The sequence below is a fragment of the Macrotis lagotis genome, chromosome X (genome assembly GCF_037893015.1).
Source record: "Macrotis lagotis isolate mMagLag1 chromosome X, bilby.v1.9.chrom.fasta, whole genome shotgun sequence".
Lineage (NCBI taxonomy): Eukaryota > Metazoa > Chordata > Mammalia > Peramelemorphia > Peramelidae > Macrotis > Macrotis lagotis.
The window spans coordinates 444731173-444752275 of NC_133666.1; positions in this window are offsets into that span (position 1 = coordinate 444731173).

Genomic DNA, 21103 nt, shown 5'->3' on the forward strand with positions numbered 1-21103 from the left:
AAAAATCCAATAAAACAGATAAAACTTTGTTTAATCTGATTTAAAAAGGAAAGAAAATAATCAAATTTTCAGTATCAAAAATGAAAAGGGAGAAGTAACCATCAATGAGGAGGAAATTACAGATAATTTGGAGCTTCTTTGCCAAACTATATGCCAATAAATTGAATAACTTTACTGAAAATGGATTAATATTTACAAAAATACAAACTGCCCAGATTAACAGAAGCGGAAATAAACTTCTTAAATAATCCCATTTCAGAAAAAAGAAATTGTAGAAACCATCAACAAACTGGAAAAAGTTTCCAGATCCAGATGAATTTACAAATGAATTCTACAAAACATTTAAGGAAAAATCAATTCCTATTGTATATAAAGTATTTTGAAAAATAAGAGAGGAAGGTGTTCTGCCAAACTCCTTTTATGACACCAACACGGTGCTGATGCCTAAACCAGGAGGAACCAAAACAAAGAAAAATATATACCAATCTCCCTAATGAACAAGTAAAAAAATCATAAATAAAATTTTAGAAATGAGATTACAGCAAAGTTATTGCCAGGAAAATATACCATGATCAGTTTGGATTTATTCCAGGCAGGCAGGGATGGTTCAATATTAGGAAAGCACATCATTTTTTTTAGGCAAACACATAATTAAAAAAACTAAAAACATAATTAAACATATCAATAGAAAAACCAACAGAAATCATATGATTTTTTCAATAGATGCTGAAAAAGCCTTTGATAAAATAGAACATCCATTCCTCTTAAAAGTACTAGAAAATTTACAAATGAATGAAATTATCTTTAAAATAATAAATAGTATCTAGAGCCATTGACAAATATTATATTTAATGGGAATAAACTCAGGGCATTTCCAATAAACTTAAGGATATAATGAACATGCCCATTATCACCATTAATATTCATTTTCATTTTAGAAATACTAACAATAGGTGGCAGCTAGGTGACACAGTGAATGGAGTCAGGAGGACTTGAGTTCAAATCCAGTCTTAGATACTTAATAATTACTTAGTTATATGACCTTAAGCAAGTCAATTATCCCCACTGCCTTAAATAAATAATTTTTTTTAAAAAATGCTAGCAGTAGCATTAATAGAAGAGAAAGAAACTGAACTAATGAGAATTAGCAACGAGGAACCATAACTTTTACTCTTTCCAGATGATATGATGGTATACCTAGAGAATCTGAGAAAATCCTCTAAAAAAAACTGCTTGAAAAAATTATCAAATTCACAAAAGTAGCAGGATATAAAGTAAACCCATAAATCATCACCATTTCTATATATGAAAAACAAAGCCCAAGAACAAGAGATAGAAAGAGAAATTTCATTTAAAATAAATGTAGACAATATTAAATACTTAGAAATCTGCCTCTAAGACAAACTCAGAAACTATATTAATACTATTATAGAACTTTCCTCACCCAAAAAAAGTCAGATCTAAATAACTGGAAAAATATCAAATGTTTATGGATAGGATGAGCTAACACAATAAAAATAACAATTATACCTAAATGAAATTATTCAGTGCCATACCAATCAAACTAAAAAATGACTGCTTAAATATTAACAAAATTCATCTGGAACCACAAAAGGACAAGAATAGCAAGGAAACTGATTTAAAGAAATTTTAAAGGAAGGTGGCCTAGCTCTACAAGATCTAAAACTATACTAGAAAGTTATCAAAACTGCATGGTACTGGTTAAGAAATAGAATAATGGAGCAATAGATTATAATAGATTCAAAAGAAACTGAAGTAAATGGGTACAGCAATCTACTATTTGACAAACCCAAAGACTTCAGGCTCTGGGATAAAAATTCATTATTTGACAAAAATTGTTGCGAAAACTGGAAAATAAAATCACAAAAACTAGGAATGCTGCACATTCAGCACCCTATACCAAAATAAGTTCAAAATGGGTATGGGATTTAGACATAAAGAGTGATACCATAGATAAATTAATTGACCAAAAAATATTCTATCTATATGATCTATGGGGAAAGGCATAAAATTGTGATCAAAAAAGAATTAGAACACATTACAAACTGCCAAATTAATGATTTTTCTGTATTAAATTAAAAATGTTTTGCACTGATAAAATAAATGTGTTCAAAATTAGAGGAAAATCAGAATGCTGGGAAAGAATCTTTACAACCAGGATTTCTGATAAAGGTCTCATTTCTAAAACATAGAGAGAATTGCATCATATTTATAAGATCACAAGTCCTTCCTCAATTGATAAATGGTCAAAGGATATGAACAGACAATTTTCAAATGAAGAAATTAAAGCTGTACCTTATGAAAAAATGCTCCAAAACACTATTAATGAGAGAAATTCAAATTAAAATAACACCTATTAGCTTAGCCCAGATTAGAAAAATGGAAGATGATCAATTTTGGAGAGGTTGGGGTAGAATGGGACATTGACTCATTGTTGGCAGAGTTGTGAATGGATCCTACCTTTCTGGAAAGCAATATATATCTATTGCCCCAAAAGAAAAGCAATAAAACTATTTATTCTCTTTGACCCAGCAATTACAATTTTAAGACTATAAGCATAAGAAATTGTAAAAAAATGGAAAATCCTACATGTTCCAAAATATTTGTAGTTGCTCTTCTTGTTGTGGCAATGAATTGGAAATTGAGGGGATGCCCATCAATTGGGGAATGGCAAAACAATTATGGTACATGAATGCTATGGAATATTATTGTTCTATAACAAACTATAAATGTTCTATAATAAACCATGTAGAGAAGCATGGGATAATTTATAGGATCAGATGCTGAGCAAAAGGAATAGAGTCAAGAGAACAATGTACACATCAACAACATTATGAATTGAATAACCTTGATGGAAACAACTCCTTTCAACAGTCCAGAGAGCTAGGACAACCATATTTGACTTGTTATGGACTATGCTGTTCTCAACTAGAGGAAGAAAAAAAACAAAAAAAAACAGACAAAAAACAGCATTTCTGAATCAGATGAGCATTTATAAAAATTATCTCTTATGTATCTCTTTCCCTTAATGCTAATCCCTCATGCCAAATATTACAATTTGCAAATATTTTTAACAAAATATGCATGTAAAATGCTAACTTTAAATGAATTAAGGGGAGTGGGATGGGAAGGGAGGGTTGAGAGAAATTTTGTAACTTTCAAGTATGCATGTGCAAATGGATGAAGATAAAAGAAGGAAGGAAGTAATTGAGAGGTAGAATAGAAGTAAATAAAGCTAATAATTTCATGAGACACAAAGGTTCTTTTAAACAAAATTAAAAAATGGAAAAATAGAAGTTATAACATTCCTCACTGGTAAAAGAACTGATGTGAAAAAAATGTTCCAGTAGAGCTATTTTAAGAATAATTGGACCACTTAATAAGTCATGATAATAAAAAATTGTCTCCACTCCATTCCTCAGGAAATCATTAAGGAAAAATATCTTGACATCCTGGAACCAGAAGACAAAATAGTCATTGAAAGAATCCACTGATCAACTCCTGAAGGGGATCTCAAAATGAAAATGGAAGGATTGTTGTAGGCCACCTTCAGAATTATCAGATCAAAGAGAAAAATCATGCTTGAGACCAGAAAGAATTTATGGTTACAATTAAACAGGAAATGATTGAAAAAAAATTAAAGGGTTAAAGGCCCTGTAATATATTTTGGAGCCCAAAAGAACTTGGATAACAATGAAGAATCAACCACCCAGCAAAAGTGAGTATACTCTTTCAGGGAAAAAGATGGAGCGTTAATGGGAATAGTGACTTCCAAACTTTCTTGATGAAAAGATCAGATTTGAAGAGAAAATTTAATCTTCAATCAGGATACATAAACAATACATGAAAATGTAAAAAGAAAAAAGAAAGATACTGCTCCCTATTCAATAAGATTAATCTAAGTTCATCCCTGTGTAGAAGGAAAATTTTCAGAACTCTTGTGAATTATAACTATTAGAGGGAGTACACTCAGTTTGGAAGTATAATCATAAGAATTTTTTTTATTAAATGATTAGGAAAAATTGAGACATTAAAAAAGGAGAGGATTGTAATGAGATTGGAAGTAGGGGGAGAAGGTGCAAAGGATCTATTAAAGCAGAGGGAAAGAAGGGAGGTGGTGAAAACTTGAATCTTACTCTCAGTAGTTTTGGCTTAAAGAGGCAATAACACATGCACTTAATTCAATTTTGAAATTTATCCTGCCCTTCAAGTATTATGAGGGGAAAATGGAGGGAGAAGGGAGAAGAAGAAACTAAGAGAATGGAGGCAAAGGAAGGTGAAAAAGGAAAGATGGAAGTAAAGGGAAGGAACTGATAGGAAAGGGGACAGAGTGAGGGAGATGATTTTCAGAAGCAAATCACTGTTGAGGAGGGATAGGATGATGGAGGAGAAAAACGTATAATTGAAGGGAGATAACATGGAAGCTATTAAATTGTTAGAAATTATAACAGTGAATATGAATTGGATGAACTCTACCTTCAAACAGAAGTGAATTTCAAAATGGATTATAAACCAGGATCCTACAATATGCTCATTCCAAAAAACACATTTAAAGCAAAGAAATATACAAAAAGTAAAGGTAAAAGACTAAAGCAGAATATATTATGCTTCAGTTGAAGTTAATAAAAGCAAAGATAATGAAACTTATCACTGACAAAGCAACAGCAAAATTTGATCACATTAAAAGGGATAAGGAAGGAAACTACATCTTCCTAAAAATGTATCATAGACAATGCATGCACCAAGTGGTATAGCATCCCCATTTTTAGAGGTGACACTAAATTAGTTACAGAAGACATAAAAAGCACAACAATACTGCTGGGGGATCTCAACCTCTCTCTCTCTCTCAGAATTAGAGAAATCTAAATGTAAAATTAACCAGAAGTAAGATAAAGAGGTGAATAGAATATTAGAAAAGATAGGTATAAAAGACCTTTGGAGAAAATTAAATTGGGATAGAGAAGAATATACCTATTTTTTCTGTAGTACATGGCATATACACAAAAAGTGGCCATATATTAGGGCATAAAAATTTCATAATCAAAGACAGAAAGGCAGAAATATTAAATAAATTCTTTTCACATCATGATGCAATAAAAATGATGTGGAAAAAAGACCATGACTTAAAATTAATTGGAGGGGCAGCCAGGTGACACAGTAGATATAGCACCAGCCCTGGAGTCAGGACGACCTGAGTCAAATTAGACCTTGAACACTTAATTATTGCCTAACTGTGTGACCTGGGGAAAGTCACTTAACCCCATTGCCTTAAAAAAATAAAATTAAAAATATTTTTAAATTAAAATTAATTGAAAATTGAATAACCTAATTTTTAAGAATAAGTAGATCAAGCAACAAATCATGAAAAATAACTTTTTCCAAGATAACAATAAGGAGAAAACACTAAAACTGGTATACAGCTATTAGAGGGAAACAATATCCATACATGAATAAAATAGAGAACAAGGAAATCAATAAATTAGACAACAGAAAAGCTAGGGAAAGAATAAATTAAAAATCTCCATATAAATACCAAATCAAATATTTTGAAAATAAAAATAGAAATTAATAAAACTCTAAACTATTGAATGAATAATTAAAAATGAGTTCAATTTTGAAAAATACAATAAAAAGACAGAACATTGGGTAATATGAATTTTAAAAAGAAAGAAGAAAATCAAATCATCAATATCAAAAATAAAAATTAATTATAAGAAAATTAATGTAATAATTTAGAACTATGCTGAACAGCAGTATGCAAATAAACTTGACAATCTAAGTGAAACAGATGAATATTTTTTAAAAAATAACTGCCCAGGTTAAAAGGGAATTAAGTATTTAAATATCCCCATCTCAGGAAAAAGAAATTGAACAAGCCATTTATGAACTCCCTAAGAAAAATCTCCAGGGTCAGATGGATTCATAAATGAATTCTACCAAATATTCAGGGAACAATTAATTCTAATGCTTTATAAACTGTTTGAAAAGAGAGGAGTTTTGCCAAATTCCTTGTGTGACACCAATATATTATGCTGAGACACTAACATATTGTTGGCAGAGATGTGAACTGATCCAACCTATCTGTAGAGCAATTTGGAATTATGCCCAAAGGCCAATTAAAATGTGCATAACCTTTGGTCCAGCAATACCATTACTGGAACTATATCCTGAAGAGATGATGAAAAAATGATAAAAGTATCACTTGTACAAAAATATTCATTGCAGCTTTGATTGTGTTAGCAAAGTATTAGAAATTGAGTGAATATCTATCTGTTGAGGAATGGCATATATATATATATTATATATATATATATATATATATATATATATATATATATATATATATTCTGTTAAATTATTGTTCTTTTAGAAACCAGGAAGGATGGGAATTCACACAAGTTTGGAAAGACTTAAATGAACTGATGCTCAGTTATCATAGTGTTGATAACTAAATCAAGAAGTGTCAAAACAGAAAAAGATAATTATAGACTTATTTCCTTAATGAATATCGATGGAAAAATTTTAAATAAAATTTCAGCAAAGTGATTACAGCAAATTATCACTAGGGTAATACACTATGACCATGTATAGGATTTATACCAGGTATGCAGGGTGGGTTCAATATTAGAAAACTATCAGCATAATTAACCATATTAATAGCAAACAAGACAGCAATCTTATGCTGAAAAAAACTATTGACAAAATGCAGCACCCATTCCTATTAAAAACACTACAGAGCACAGGAATACATGGGGTGCTCCTTAAAATAATAAACACTATCTGCCTAAAACCTTTAAAACCAGGGGTTACTTGGTGGCACAGTGGATAGAGTACTGGCCGAGTCAGAAGGACTTCAGTTCAAATTGAGCTTCAGACACTTATTAATTGCCTAGCTTTATGACCTTCAGCAAGTCACTTAACTCCATTGACTTCAAAACAGTTTTCTAAAACCATGATATAGCATTATATGGATTATATGGAATGGGATGATGCTGGAAGCATTCCCAATAAGATGAGCGTTGAAACAAGGAGGTCTGATAACACCACTGTTTTTCAATGTTGGATTAAAAAAGTTATTCTTAGGGGGAAAAAAAGAAGAAAAATACAAAGGGATAAGAATAGGTAAGCCCCCCTCCCCCCAAAATACTTTCACTTGTTGTTTTCTTTTATGTCTATACACTGTACTTATTTTGATTTTATCTTGGTATAGAGTGTGAGATATTTCTCTAATCCAAGTTTCTGGCATACTAACTTCCAATTTTCCCAATAATTTTTTATCAAAGAGAGTGTTCTTATCCCAGAAGCTGGGCTCTTTGGGTTTATGAAACAGAGATTACTATAATCATTTTTTGTTGTCTCTTTTGCACCTAGTCTATTCTACTAATGTACCACTCTGTTTCTTAGCCAGTACCAGACAGTTTTGATGACTGATAGTTTCTTTTTTTTATTATGACTGATACTTTCTAATATAATGTTAGATGTAGTAATGCTAATTCACATTCTTTTGCACTTTTTAAATTAAATACCTGGATATTCTAGACATTTTGTTTCTCCATAAAATTTAGTTACACTTTTTTCTGACTCATTAAAGTAATTTTTGGAATTTTGATTGTTAAGTCACTAAATGAGTAGTTTAATTTAGGTAGAATTCTCATTTTAATTTTTATTAGCTTGGCCTATCCATGAGCAGTTGATATTTGCCTAGTCATTTAAATCTGATTTTATTTCTGTGAGAAGAGTTTTATTCTTGCTTTCATAGAGTTTTTAAGTCTGCCTTGACAGGTAGACTCTCAAGCATTTTATGTTACGTGACATTAATTTAAATTGGATTTCTCTTTCTAGTTCTTGATACTGTATCTTGGAATTAATATACAGAAATGCTGAGAATTTATGTGGGTTTATTTTATGTCCTGCAACTTTGCTAAAGTTACTATTTGTTTCTAGTAGTTTTTTTAGATGATTTTTTAGGATTCACTAGATATACCAGCGTTTCATCTGCAAAGAGTTAAAACTTTGATTCTTCCTTCCTGATCCAATTCCTTCAATTTCTTTTTCTTGTATTATTGCTGAAGCTAAGATTTCTAATACAGTATTGAATGGTACTGGTGATAATGGGTATCTTTGTTTCATACCTGAGTTTACTGGGAAGGCCTCCTGATTATCCCCATTGGACATGATGTTTGGTGATGGTTTCAGATAGATGCTTCTTATCATTCTAAAGAACTTTCCATTTATTCCTAAATTCCCTTGTCTTTTTAGTAGAAATTGGTCCTGTATTTTGACAAAGGCTTTTTCAGCAACTATTGAGATAATCATTTGATTTCTATTAGGTTTCTTATTGGTATAGTCAACTATACTAACAAGTTTTCCTAATATTGAACCAACCCTGCATTCCTGGTATTAATTCCACTTTCTTATAGCGTATTATCCTGGTGATAACTTCCTGTAATTGCTTCGTAAGCAATTATTTAAGACTTTTTCATCTATATTCATTAGGGGATATGTTCTATAATTTTATTTCTCTTTTTTTGACTCTTCTTGGTTTAGGTATCAGCACCATATTAGTGTCAGAGAAAGAAGTTGGCAGAGTTCTGTCCTCACCTATTTTTTTCCAAAGATTTTATATAGAATTGGGATCAATTGCTCCTTAAATGTTTGATAGACTTCACTTGTGAATACTCTGGTGCTGGAGAATTTTCCTTAAGTAGTTCAATAATGGCTTGCTGAAATTTTTTTCAGAGATAGGGATATTTAAGTATTTAATTTCCTCTTCATTTAACCTGGACAACTTATATTTTTGCAAATATTCTTCCATCTCACTTGGATTATTAAATTTATTGGCACAGATTTGGGCAAAATAATTCCAAATTCTTACTTTAATTTCCTCCTCTTTGTTACTGAGTTCACCTTTTTCATTTATGATACTAGCAATTTGATTTTTTCCTATTTTTAATCAAATTAACCAAAGATTAATTAATTTAACTTTTTTTTAAACTAACTCTTGGTTTTATTTACCAGTTCAATGATTTTTCTTGCTTTTGATTTTATTAATTTCTCCTTTAATTATTTTTAAGTGTTTTTGCAAGACAATGGGGTGAAGTGGCTTGCCCAAGGCCACACAGCTTAGTAATTATTAAGTGTCTGAGGCCAGATTTGAACTCAAGTTTTCCTGACTCCAGGGCCAGTGCTCTATCCACCTTGCCACCTAGTCGCCCCAATTTCTCCTTTAATTTTTAGAATTACTAATTTGGTATTTAATTGGAAGTTTTAAATTTTGTTTTTCCTCTAATCTTTTAGTTGCATGCTAAATTCATTGATTTTCTCTTTCTTTATTTTATTCTTATGAGCATTTAAAGATATAATATAACCCACAATAGCTACTTGGCTGTATTCCATAATATTTGGTATCTTGTCTCATTGTAATTATTTAGGAAGAAATCATTAATTCTATCACTAATTTGTTGTTTGATTCACTCATTCTTTAAAATGACATTATTTATTTTCCAATTAGTTTTAGGTCTATGTCACCATGGCCCATTATTGCACATGATTCTTCTTGCTTTATGGTCAGAAAGGGATGTATTCACTATTTTTTGCCTTTCTACATTTGATTATAAGGATTTTATTCCCTTAGACATAGTCAATTTTTGTGTAAGTGCCATGTACTGCAGAAAAAAGGTACATTCCTTTCTATTCCCATTCTATTTTCTCTAAAGGCTTATCAAGTCTAGGTTTTCTTACATTCTGTTGATCTCCCTAAGTTCCTTCTTGGAAATCTCCCACAAGTAGTGTTTGTCTATGTCTTCCCGTAACTCATTCAGTTTCCTCTTCTAATAATTTGTGGGCTATACCACATGGTGCATACATATTTAGTATTGAAGTTGCTTCATTTTCTATGGTACCTTTTAGGGGGATATAGTTTTCTTATTTATCTCTTTTAATGAAATTTATTTTTGCAGCTCCTTTTTCTGAGATAAGAATTGTTATCCCTGCCTTTTTCACTTCAGCTCAAGCAAAATAAATTTTGCCCCAGTCTTTTACTTTTACTCTGTATTTATCTCTCCACTTCTAATGATTTTCTTATAAGGAGCATATTATAGGATTCTGATTTTAATCTACTCTGTTATTCACTTAAGTTTTGTGGCAGAGTTTATTCCATTCACATTTAGTGTTATAATTACTAAATCTTTATTGTCCTCCATGCTTTCCTCTCTGCTTGTAATGTTCCCCCTTTTCTACTTTAACCATATTCCCCAGTATTTTGCTTCTGAATACCACTTCCTTCATTGTGTTTGTCCCCTTATATCCACCCCTCCTTCTTTCTTTCCCCTTTACCTTTCCCCCGCTTCTTCCTTCCTTTCCTTCTTTTAGCTCCTCTTTTCCTTCTTCCCTCCCCCTTTCCCCTTTTAATACTTGAAAGGTAAGATAAATTGCTTTACTTAACTGAGAGTTGTTAATCCTTATTTGAGACAAATCTGATGAAAGTAAGATTCAGGTGGTTCTCACTGCCTCCCTTCTTACCTTCTATTGCAATAGGTCCTTTGTACTTCTTCTGGTAATGTGATTTACCCCATTCAATCTCTTCTATCCTACTGTTTCTTTACTGTCTCCCCTTTTTAAGGAGATATTGTTTTTAACTCTTTCTATCAGAGTCATGGACAAGTCATGAGTGTCCATTACTCCTGGCTAAGCATATTCTCTCTAATAGAGTTATAATTTTCAAAAGTTATGAGAATCTTTCTCTCAAGAGGGGTTATAGGCAGTTTCAGCTTATTGGATAGCAATTTTTTTTCTTTTCCCCTTTCCATGTGTCTCTGGAGTATTCTGTTTGAAGTCTAAATTTTCTATTTACCTCTGGTCTTTTCGCAGGAAAAGTTGGAAGTCTCCTATTTTGTAAAATGTCCATCTTTTCCCCTAGAAGAGAAGGCTCAGTTTTGCTGGATAGTGAATTTTGAATGCATTCCAATTTCCCTTGCTCTTTGGAATATCATATGCCAGACCCTTTGATCCATTAATTGATGTAAGCAAGTCCTGTGTAATCCTCACTCTGCCTCCTTGGTATCAATATTGTTTTTTTCCTTTATGACTGCTTGTAGGATTTTTCTCTTTTATCTGATAGTTCTGACATTTGGTCACAGTATTCCTTGGTGTGTTCGTTTTGGGATCCCTTTCAGAAAGGGATCAATATATTCTTTTAATTACTATTTTGCCCTCTGATACCATGATATCAAGGCAATTTCCCATCACTAAATCCTGAAATATGTTATATAGGTCTTTTTTTGTCCTCAATGTTTTTAGGAAGCCCAATGTTCTTAAATTGTCTCTCCTGTCTCTTCTAATTGTTTTTGATTTTCTCATTTTTCTTTAACAAATTCTTGTTGTTTCATGAAGTCATTAGTTTCCATGGCTTCCATTGCTTCTTTTAAAGAAGAATTTTCTTCATTTATCTTTTGCAGCTAATTTTCCAGTTGGTCAGTTCTATTTATCCTAAGAGTTTACCATTTGCCCAATTCTGGTTTTGAGCGAATTCTTTTCTTTTTGCACTTGTCCAATTATGTTTTTGAAGAATTTGTTTTCTTTTTGTAACATGACAATTTTCTCTTGGAAACTGTTAATTTTCTCCTGAGTTTTTTTTCCCCATTTTCCCAAATGATTTTAAACTCCTTCCTGATCTCTTCTAAGAAGTCTTTCTCTTTCTTGACTGAAGACCAATTCATATTCTCCTCAAAAGTTCTAGATCTCTTTGATAGGATCTTTGTCTTCAGTGTAACTTTCAATGGTCTCTCCATAGCCCGGTTTTGCTGCCTTTTCTTCATTTTCCTAGTACCTTGTTTTTTTTTTGGGGGGGGGGCTGGTCCATAGACCTTTAGTGTTGACATCCCCAGAGGCCTTCTTCCCTGGCTTAATAACTCCAAGTGAACAGGCCAATAGGGGCTTCTGGTTGTTTTCTCTGGAGCATCTGTGACCTTGATTTGTGATCCACTCCCTATGCCTGGAGGGTGTGGGAGGGCCACAGGATCTGTATTATTTAATATTATCTCTATTGGGCTGGGACCTTGGGTTTTCTCCTTATTCTACTGAGAGAGATCTGATGCCCACACCTGAGCCTTGGGTGTGGGGGGTAGTAGGGGTCATTGTTACTGTGTTAATTCTGGGAAGAGCCACTTTCTCTCATCAGGATTGGTGGGGGGAGGGGACTTAACTGGAAAAAACAGTTACCTTGCTGAAAATATGGGGCTCACTTCCCTGGCCTTCCAGACCAGCCAAATGGAGCAAATTGATGTCTAGCAGCACCTGAAACTCTCCCACTCCCTCCAGCCCTGCTGGAGCTCTATTACCTACAGCTCACACAGTCAAAGGTTCCATGACTGTTAGTCCTTAGACCTCACCCTGCAACCCCCAGATTGGTTCTCTGCTCTCTGCCCCTGACTCATCCATGCTCCCCTGAGACAGACCTCATTGGTAGATGTTCTTCTTGTAGCTTCTTTTTCTGGTTATTGTAGATTTATATTCTGTAAAGAGGCTTGCTTCATATTCGTTATGAGGAAAAGCCAGAAAACCTTAAAATAGTGTCTGGCTTCTCTCTGCCATCTTGGATGGAAGTCGACCACCAGCATTTGTGCATATTACTGATAAGATGCAGCAGCAAGAAATTGAAAGAGAAATTCCTTTGAAAGTAACAGTAGAAAGCCTAAAATACTTGGGAGTTTACTTGCAAAGTAGGCTTAGAAACTATGAAAATAACTATGAAACACTGTTTGCAAAATAAAATAAGATCTAAATAACTGGGAAAATATCAATTGCTCATGGTAGGCCAAGCTAATATTATAGAAATGCTAATTCTACCTAAATTAAATTACTTATTCACTACAATAACAGACATCCAAAAAAATTACTTTATTGAACTAGAAAAAATAGCAACTAAATTCACTTGGAGCAACAAAAAGTCAAGAATATCAAGCAAATAAATAAAACAAAATGCAAAGGAATGAGACCTAGCAATATCAGATCTAAAATTACTGCATCAGTTATCAAAATTATTTGATTCTGGCTAAGAAATAGATTGGTGGATCAGTGGGATAGAATAAGTGAAAAGGAAATAGGAGTATATGACTAAAATAATCTATAGTTTGATAAACCCAAAGATTCTGATTTCTGGGATAAATGTTCATTCTTCAATAAAAACTGTTGGGAAAAGAGGAAGATATTATTGCAGAAACTATGCATTAACCAACGTCTCACACCATATAGCAAAGTTGAAATGGGTGCAGGATTAAGACATAAAAAGTGACATCATAGGCCCATTAGGAGAACAGGGACTAGTTTATTTGTAGAATCTTTGAAAATATGATCGGTTTATGATCAAAGACGAGATAGAGAACATTATAAAAGAAAAAATGGATAATGTTTACTACATTAAATTGAAAAGATTTTTTTCACAAACAATACCGCTGCCACTTAGATTCAAGGAAATGAATTAAAATGGAACACAATTTTTGCAACTAGTGATTCTGATAAAAGACTCATTTCTAAAATATATTGAGAAATGAGTCAAATTTACAAGAAAACAAGTCATTCACCAATTGGTCAAAGGATATGGAAACACAGTTGACAAATGAAAAATTAAAGCTATCTATAGTCACATGAAAATAAAGCTTTATTGCACACTTTAATTCCCAGGCATTAAGTTCACATACTGCTAGAATTTGGCCACCATAGTGAAAACACTGTGCTTTTCCTAAAAGGAAGAAAGTATTGTTGTATAGATTTAGGATCATAATTATATGTTATATTTAAAAAAACTATTCTCTATAACCTCTGTAATATATCCATAGAAGCCTCCTCACAAACTAGAATATTTAATGTCTGACCAAAACTAGAATCTCATATTTCCTACCTTGACTTATTTGGATAAAAACAGGCTTTTGAAGGAAGTGGGGAAAGAATTGAAATTTTGACTTAGGAAACTTGGGTTTGGATTCCTGCCCAGGGATATTAATATCTTTTGCAGTCTCAGATTCCAGAAATTACATTGGAAAGATATACTCTAAATTCTTGATCAATAGCATCACTTTTGTCCTCCCCCTCAAAAAAATTAAATATTGAAAAATTTTCATAACATCATTCCATTTTTGTAAATACCAAAAAAACACTCTCAGATATCCAAATTAAAAGTAAGTAAATGTCCAGCAGTAGAGATTGATTGAATAAATTGTGTTGGGTTAATGTAATAGGATATTGTCGTGCAATTATACGAGTTTAACAATGAAATTTGCAAAAATGAACCATATAAGGGGCGGCTAGGTGGCATAGTGGATAAAGCACCGGCCTTGGAGTCATGAGTACCTGGGTTCAAATCCGGTCTTAGACATTCAATAATTACCTAGCTGTGTGGCCTTGAGCAAGCCAATTAACCCTCATTTGCCTTGCAAAAAAAACACCTAAAACAATGAACTATATAAGAGATGTGGAAAGAGTTATATGAAATAATTCAGAAAATATAAAGTCTAAAAGAATCCTTTAATTAGAACTACATGGGAAGAAAAATAAATGGTTGAAGAAGTCTGATGGAGACTTAGAAGTTAAGTAAAGGATTGGAGAGAATAAGAATTTATATAACTTCTGAGGCATTCCTAGCACTGATCTTAGCACTTGATCATTTGTTTCATAATCTAATTTTGATAGAAAGTTTATTTAATTTGATCATCAGAACAATCATAATAATTCTCATCATCAAATCTGTTTTATAGTTGAGTACATTCAGTTAGCAGGTGATTGTGAACTGTCTAGAATCCTAGAACTATGTGTGAGTCTGAGATTGTTTTTAAAGTCAGGTCTTCCTGATTCCAGGACAAGTCTTTTATCCACAGCACCATCTAACCTCTATTAAGTATGAAAAAGAAAGAAAGAACAAGAATCTTTGGTCTAAATTTCACAATCTAAAAGGGAAGAATAAAGTGGAATACGTGGGCAACTTTGGAGTTAGATGTTGGAAGGGTGGTTTAAGGGAGATTGAAATAATGATGTCTGAATAATGGTTGTCCAAGTTTGCTATCACTGGAATGGAGTAGATAGGTAGTGTGAGGTATACCCAATGCTTTACAAATCTTATGTAATTTGATCCTTATAATAAACCAGTGAACTAAGTTTTTCTATTGTCCCAATTTTGTAGTTCAGGAAACTGAAACAGAGTTTAGTGATTTGTCCAGTACAACACAACTAGTATACATCTGAAGTGAGATTTGAACTCAACTCTTCCTGATTCCAGCCTCAGTGAATTATCCACTGCACCACTTAACTTCCTGAATGTAAGAAATATTTTAGGAGGGATTTCATTTATTTAAATCTAAATATTTTGCATAGAAAAGATGAAAGATCAAATTGATTTTTTGATATTTATTGGGACTGTGATTAGAATAGAAGCTGGTCCTATGATTTCATTACTATAGGGAACTTCCAAAAATGTGAGGGAACCCACACCATTTGCATTTCTGAATTTTAGAGACTTAAGCAGATTACTGAGGAAATGACTGAGGGATTACATGGTCAATAGAACATAGGTTCTCTTGTCTTTCAGGTGACTTCCTTGTTCACTCTACTTTTAAAATGATAATGCAATGTGGGATAATATTTGAAATACCAACTTCACAAGATGTTCAAATGTTCAAATGAAAAAATTCATTATCTTTCCCTCAACTAAAATGATCATCATATTTTTTCATGACAAACATTGAAATCCTTCTTTGAAATTATCACATTGGTTTTGAAAAATAGCAATATTGGGCACATGCCTTTTTTCACTAATTTTACTGTAATTTTTTTGAAGAAAGGGATTGTACCTTAATTTTACCTTTATGTTCTTAATGTCTAGTTCTTTGTCTTTTATATAATTAGTAATCAATAAATATTTCCTTGACTAAATTTGTCATATATTGAATTGTGTATGATAGTGGTTTGTAACTATAACTATTATGGAAATACAACATATTAATTTTAAAATTCACATCTTATGTTGTGAAGTTGAATTTTAAACCTTCTTATATTCAAAATTTGTTTTAAATACATTGACATGAGGTATGGATAGTGTTTTAGACAGAGAGGAACATCATCAGGAGTAGGAACATGTCTTTGAAATCAAATGAATTGCTTGTTCAATCAGACCTGACCTACTGTAATATACATCTATCCTGAGCTTTCTTTTTCAGCTCTATCTATGCTGATGGTTCTTACCCCAATCTCTTCTTGTCCTGGGGATATCAAGTATTCCATTGATGTGTTTGCAGTCCTAACTGTTTAACACACACACACACACACACACACACACACACACACACACACACACAAACACACAAAAACACTCCTTCCAAAAAATCTCCTACTCAAATAAAATTAATCCAATAAGACATAAGCAATATCTCATCAGTATTTCTGATTAAAAATAAAATTTAGATCAGGTGTTCAATCACTGTATAGATAGATAGGCAAGGGATAGAAAACTGAGTCAATCAGGTGTTTGTTAGTTAAAATTTGACCTTATGATTAGTTTCCAATTAACAAGCCCCTCCCTAACATTCAGAACTGCTCTGAACATCCTTCCTGAGTATATCCTAGTATCAGTAATTCTAAATATGGCTTAATTTCTGGCCTGTTTCTTTGTTATCTGTATTCACTGCTAAATGTTATCTTAAACCTAATGCAAGATTCTGGCCTAGAGACTTAATCACTTCTTACCAGCACTTGGTGTCTTCTTTGATATTCAAAACTATCTATAAACATGTTTTATAACTCAATCAGAAATTCTACCCCTTCTAATTGCCCCTTGTTGATACTCACTTCTGACTTCCAGGCCTACTTAAAGCAGAAAACTATTTATCTGAGATCATTTCTTCTCTCTCCATCCTTTTTCTATCCCTTTATAAACAAGAGCATGTCAGTTCCCTCTTTGTTTTTGAGAATCTCCCAACTTTCAGTCCATTGTATCAGCACAGTGCCCAATAAAATGCTAACATGCTTGGGAGAAAGTCCCATGAATTCTTTCTCAAACTTGTGGGAAAACTCCAATATATGAAGGTGCGAAAATCAACTCTTAGAATCTAAGTGTTAAGTCTTAGACAATTAAAGGTATGATCATGAGAAAGTAACAAGTTATGTTTGCCTCTGCTTTGTCAACTTTAAGATAAGGAAAATAGCCCTTGTTTCCTAGGTTTGTTATGTGGATGAAATTAGATATTTGTAAGAGGTACATAGCACAGTGACTAGCAAACAGAAAGTGCAATATAAATGTTAGTTACTTCCACCACTGCTGCTGTTACTAGTACTATTGCTGCTGCTGCTGCTACTACTACTACTGCTACTACTACTACTACTACTACTACCACTACCACCACTACTACTACTACTACTACTACTAATAATAATAATAATAATACTCATGTGGAGCTCTCAATAATTATTGGATTCATATATATGGAAACTTTTTTACCAATTTCTTTACTGATAACTATTTATATTTTTAAAAAAATGTAAACCTGCTAAATCCAAGAGATTCAAAAGCAATACATAATGAAAAACAAAACAATACTGAAAGGATATTAGAAAGAAAGGGTTCTTGTTATAGAGCCCAGCTTTCCTTAAGAATTATCTCTTTATATTGTTACATATTATGAGATAATTCTTAAAGAAAGCTGGACTCTATTATTGGATTCAATATTAGAAACTTGCATAGTGTAAACTTGAAAAAAACAAATCAGGGTAATAAAATGATACAAGAACTTCAAAATGTCTTGGTGAAATTTCAGGTTATTGAAATATAAACCTATCCTGAAACATTATTTATGGACTTTACTTACATTATCTCATTTATTCTCAATAAAAACTGGGTGTGATAAGTGTTATTATTATCGAAATTTTAAAGAGGTTGCAACGGAGGTTTGGAGAGATTAAAAGACTTTTTTGTAGAATTATTTCTAATTGATTTATGAATTGACTCAAAATTTCTGGCTTCTCAAATCTTCTTTGTGATTAGAAATATTCTGAAATAGATAGCATTTTCTCTGGGATTATTTTGGATAATTGTCTTTTTTTTAGTTTCTGCAAGGCAATGGGGTTAAGTGACTTGCCCAAGGTCACACAGTTAGGTAATTATTATTTAACAGAGGTTGAATTTGAACTCATGTCCTCCTGATTCCAGGGTCAGTCCTCTTTCCATGGCACCACCTAGCTGCCCCTGGGATTAGAAATATTCTAACCAAAAAATTGAAAGAAAAAAGGATTATTCCAATTCCTCTCTCTCTCTCTCTCTCTCTCTCTCTCTCTCTCTCTCTCTCTCTCTGTCTCTGTCTCTCTGTCTGTCTGTCTCTTATTTATCTATTCTTCTGAATCAGGACACAGAAAAACGCTATAAACTTTTGAGACTTCAGTACTGTGGAGGATGTTGTCCATTAAATCTCTATTTTGGGGTTAGGAGAAGGTCTAGCAGTTAGTACCATAATACCTTAGTATAGAATGCCACCCATGTGCAATGAGTACTACCTTAGACACAAATTAGGGAACACCCCTGTGGCATGTGGCTTGGAGAATACTTGGAGCCAGGACTAACCACTCCTCATGTACCACCATTGTCCTGCCCACCACGAAGGTGTTTGAATGAACTTCCATTAAGGTCTCTCTCTTTCCTGCCTGCTTTTCCCTACTAGATGCAACTCTGCTCTACAGAATTATTGAATCATTTCATAACTCCTCCAATAGTGCATTAATGTCTCATTTTCCCAAAATTCCCTCCAATATTTATCATATTCTTTTTCTATCCTTTTAGATAATCCTCAAAATTGTTGCAACCCACGTTGTTCCTATCAATTGTTAGTATATTTTCAATAAATAGAAAGCATTGATAACATCAGTTGAAATCTCTTAATATTTTTCACTTATTTATCAATTGAAAATGGTTATTTTTTATGTATGTAACTCATTTCTCTTCATTTGAGAAATGAGATTTTCATCAGAGAAAATTACTACCACTGATAACTGTATTTCCCTCCTTACTGTTCATCTCTCCCCCAGTTATACTATTCTCTTTCCTTTCACCCTTTCCCTCCTCATAAATTTTTTGTATCTGACTATCCCCTCCTTCTATCTTCTCTTCCTTTTTTCACCCTGCCCACACAGTGCTTTATTCCATTCCTTTCCCATCCTTTCCACAAAGATAAGATAGATTTCCATATTCAATTGAGTGCTTCTGTTATTCCCTCTGTGTGCAAATTTTAATGAGTTAGGCTCCCTCACTCCCTGTCATCTCCCCATGTTTCCAATCCACAGCAAAAGTTTATTCTTATCTCTTTTATGCAAAATATCTTACCTCATTCTAACTCCCCCTTTCCCTTTCTCCAAACACATTCATCTCTCATCCATTAACTCCATGATTTTTATTATTCTTTCAAATTCAACTCCCACATCTGGCTTTTCTATTTATGCTCCTTTTAATTGCCTTAATAAATGAAAAAGTTAATATGAGTTTTCAGTATCACCTTCCCATGTAAGTATATACCATCATTATGTTTCGTATTTCCTACTTACCTATTTATGCTTCACTTGAGTCTGATACTGGAGGATCAGATTTTCTATTTAGCTCTGAGTACTTCATCAGAAGAGTTTGAAAGTCGTTTATTATATTGATTATATATCTTGTCCTCTAAAAGAGTTTGCTCAATATTGCTGAATTTTGGCAGTAAATCAATCTCTTTTGACTTCCAGAATATCATAGTTCAAGCCCTATTATACTTCAATGTAGATCTGAATTATTTCTTTTTGGTTACTAACAATATTTTTCTCTATCTCATGGGAGCTCTGAAATTTTGCAATAATCCTGAAAGTTTTAATTTTATGATCTCTTTCAGGAAATGATGGTGAATTCTTTCAATTTCAATTTTACCCACCATTTCTTGAATATCAGGGCAATTTTCCTAGCTAATTTCTATTAAAATAATTTCTAGTTTCTATTTTTGATTCTGCCTTTCAGGTATTCCAATAATTTTTAAAGTATCTTTTCTGGATCTCTTTTCCAGATCATTTGTTTTTCCAATGAGACAGCTCACATTTTTTTCTAGCTTTTCATTCTTTTTTTTATTGTTCATGAATTTTCACAAAATCATAAGATTCCATTTGCTCCATTTTATGTTTTAAGCTCTTTAGTGAGCTTTAGTCTCCTTCTACATTTAACTAATTCTTCTTTTTTAAGACTTTCTTCTCCTCATTGACTTTTTGAACCTCCATTTCTGTTTGACTGCCTGATTTTTTAAATTAATTAATTTTTTTATCCACATGCTTATGAAATTTTTTAGCTACAAAATTTCCATCAACCCTCCCTTACCAACCCCCTCCCCTCAGGAATGAACAGTTATGTTAGCATTGTATGTACATACTTTTGATAAACATATTCACAGATTAGTCATTTTTGGTATGAGGAATTAAGACAAAGGGAAAGAGAAATATAAGATATAAATTTTATAAAATGTTTATTAGAATCTTAAGGGTTGCTTTTTGTTGTAGTTGGTCTTTTTTTCTTCCTCTGGATGGACAGTCTGGTTCTTAAAATATTGTTTTCTTCAGTATTGTTTTCTGTATTAGCTTTATCAAACTGCTGACTCAGTTTTCATGATATTTTGGCATCCTTTTCATTTTTCTTCCCAATTATCCCTCAGCTTCCCTTACATGATTTTCAGAATCCATTTTGAATTCATTAATAGTCTCAGACAAATTCTTGTTTTTCTTGGAGGTATTGCATGTAGAAGTTTTATCTTTGTTGTCTTCTTCTAAGTATGTATTTTGATTTTTCTTATAACAATAGTTACATTCTATGATAAATATTTTTCTTCTTTTGATTTCTCATTTATCCAGACTTTGACTTCATTTTTAACTCTTTGTTAAGGTGACACTCTACTTCCAGGGTGGAGGATATACTGTCAAAAGCTATTTAAAGTTTTTGCAGCTGTTTTCAGAAATATTTCTAGATACCTGCAGGCTTTCAATTTTTTCAAGGTCTTATGATCTAAGGAGACAAAATGACTGCTCTTCTGGCCTTTGTTCT